This window comes from Humulus lupulus, chromosome 2 (genome assembly GCF_963169125.1).
Source record: "Humulus lupulus chromosome 2, drHumLupu1.1, whole genome shotgun sequence".
Classification (NCBI taxonomy): domain Eukaryota; kingdom Viridiplantae; phylum Streptophyta; class Magnoliopsida; order Rosales; family Cannabaceae; genus Humulus; species Humulus lupulus.
The window spans coordinates 202424207-202427740 of record NC_084794.1 but is presented as its reverse complement, the minus strand read 5'-3'; positions in this window follow the sequence as shown (position 1 = coordinate 202427740).

The following is a 3534-nucleotide window of genomic DNA, read 5'->3' as shown; positions in this document are numbered from 1 at the left end:
TTGGATCATCCGTCCCTCCCATTTCTCCTCTTCTCTCTAAACATTTTTTTCCTATCAGTCGCCACTCTCACCGCCTTTCAGTCGCCACTCTCCTCTCCCTCACATTTCTCAGGTTTCTCTCTCTCTCTCTCTCTCTCTCTCTCACTTCGAGCCCTAGTATTGTGAATTTGTTATTAATTTTGTTTGTCCATCTCTTTTAGATTGGGGTTTCTCCGGCCTTCATCTGTGATTGCAGCGACGTTTGTTTGAGCTTCCGGCGAAGGTACGAATTAAGTGATTAAAATTGTTAAATTTGATTGATCCTAATCTATGAATTTGTTATTTTTAAATCTTTCATATTTTTTTCTTCTTGTTGAGCCTATTGTGCATTCTAAACTGATAGTATAACAAGAGTATAATTGAGTGTTATTTTGACATGAAATATGGGATATCTATATTGTTAGATACAATACAAAATTCTAGATTTGAATATAGAAATTAATTTTTTTTACAATTAATAATGATTAATTAAAAAGTACTACACATCTTATAATAATTTTTTAAAATTTTTTAATTAATTAAATAATAAAAGTGTGATTCAACATTATTTAATTAAATAAAAGTGTTAAAAATTAATAATGATTAATTAAATAAATAATAAATTATTTTAAGAAATTATTTTAATTTGTTTATTAAATATTATTATCTAATATTAACAAGTATTAAATTATTTGAATATAGAAATTGAAAATTTTATTTAATAAATTTTTTTACAATTAATAATGAATAATTAAAAATTACTACATATCTTATAATAATTTATTTTTTAATTTTTTAATTAATTAAATAATAAAAGTTTGATTCAACATTATTTAATTTAATTTTTTATTAAATAACATTATCTAATTGAATAATTTAATTTAATTTAATAAAAGTTTAAAAAATTAATAATGATTAATTAAATAAATAATAAATTATTTTAAGAAATTATTTTAATTTGTTTATTAAATATTATTATCTAATATTAACTAGTATTAAATTATTTGAATATAGAAATTGAAAATTTTATTTAATAAAAGTTTTTACAATTAATAATGATTAATTAAAAATTACTACATGTCGTATAATAATTTTTTTTTTGTCCCGGTATGCTTGTGATTGATGGTTGTTGACTACAACCATCAATTACAGGGATATCGACACAGAAATGATAAGTTTAAAATATTAATAATAAAATAATGAATGCTTTTTTTTTTTAATTTGAATAACATTATCTAATAAAACATCATAAAATAACATAAGATATTAATATATTGCATAAGATTTCAAAAATGATAACAATTTTTTTTTGTTTTCCATTCCTATCCACATTACTAAAACTCAGAGACTCTTTTAACACTTTAGATGGCGATTGACAAGACTTAGACAACATTGAGAAATTGTGCTTTTCAAGAATATTGGAATGGTCTACAATCTTTTTTGACGATGGCCTCGGAACATAAGGATTTTGATGGAAGAATTAGGTACCGTGTGTCAAATGCATAAATAATAGGCTTGAAATTTTACCTGTTTTCGAAGCACATGTATTCGATAGGGGATTTTATCAAGGTTATGAGAGGTGGATTTATCAAGGGGAAGCGGAACTAGATGTTGTTTATGAGGTAGTTGATGATGATGAAGATGACGAGATGATTCCCATAGTGGAGGACTTCCTCTTATCGACAACTGAGCAAGTAGACAATAATTACAGCGCAAGTTAGTATTACGACGAGTTATTTGAGGAGATTGAAGTTGAGTTGTATCCTAGATGTGATTGGATTTCTTCCCTTAACTTCTTAGTTAAGCTATTACATTTGAAAGTTAGAGGGAAGATTCCTAACAACATATTCGATGAATTATTGAAGTTGTTAAAGCTTTCCTTTCCGAAGGAAAATAAAATTCCATCAACGTACTACGAGGCTAAAAAGAGATTGAAGAAATTAGGGTTGGGATACGAGTTTATTCATGTGTGCCAATATGATTGCTGTTTATTTTACAAAGAGCATGCAAACAAAGACAAATGTCCAGTTTGCGGAACTAGTCGATGGGTTACTTTTGAAAAAACTAAAGGAAAAAAGGTGTCGCATAAGGTGATGCGTTACTTTCCATTGACACCCCGGTTGAAAAGACTATACAGCTCAAGGCTTACAGCGAAGGACATGATATGGCACCACACTGGGAAATCGAAAGATGATGGAGTGATGCGACACTCGGTGGATGGGACGGTGTGGAAGAACTTTGACGTCAATCATCCTGCTTTTGCAAGCGATCCTAGGAATGTTCGTTTAGGCTTAGTTGCTGATGGATTTAATCCATTTGGCAACATGAACCTAGCATACAGCATGTGGCCTGTGGTGTTGGCGAACTATAATCTTCCACCTTGGTTATGTTTGAAAGACAATAGTTTGATACTGACCATCCTTATTCCTGGTCCAAAATCACCGGGTAAGGACATAGATGTATTTCTAAGACCATTGGTGGATGAGTTGAAGGAGTTGTGGGCTAACAGAGTTTTTATGAGAGATAGTACGACCAACATTATGTTTAAGTTGCGTGCAACCCTTTTATGGACAGTCAATGATTTTCCAGCTCGAAGTAGTTTGTATGGATGGAGTGGTTAGGGATACAAAGCTTGTACCACATGTAATGAAGACACATCTTCCATTCGAGTGATCGGTAAGACATCTTATGTTGGTCACAGAAGATTCTTGCCCAGTACACATCGAATGAGAAGGGACACTGAGTTCGACAGCCAAATTGAGAGAAGACGTCCTCTGAGACGATTTACTTGTGAGGAAATATTAGAACAAGTGAACAACCTTCCACCCCAAGTTCCTGGAAAACACTTGCAGTTTGGAGGTGTGAAATGTAGAAGAGTTGTGGAAGACAGAAATTGGAGGAAAAAAAGCATCTTTAATGAGCTTGATTATTGGTGTACAAACATTTTAAAACATAACATTGATGTCATGCATGTCGAAAAAAATGTGTGTGATAGTCTCCTCGGCACAATCTTGGACAATGACAAGTCTAAGGACACCACTAATGCAAGATATGATTTGAAGAAGATGGGAGTAAGGGAATCATTGTGGATTTATGAAGATGAGAATGGAAAGTTGATGAAGCCGCATGATTCTTACGTGTTAACTCCTGCTCAGAGACAACAATTTTGTCAATTTATTAAAGAAGTGAAATTTCCAGATGGCTTTTGTTCAAATTTGAAGAAAAAAGTAATCGAGAATGAATCAAATATCATTGAATTGAAATCCCACGACTGTCATGTTATAATGCAACGATTACTGTCAGTGGGTGTTCGCAAGTTTCTCCCAAAAGATATATCGACCACCATTTCTGAACTGTGTAATTTTTTTAGGCAAGTATGTTCGAGGACTATAAATGTTACAGATATGGAGGAAGCACAAAAGAACCTTGTTCTGATATTGTGCAAGATGGAGTTGATTTTTCCTCCGGCTTTTTTTGATATAATGATTCACTTGGTCTTACATTTGCCTGAAGAAG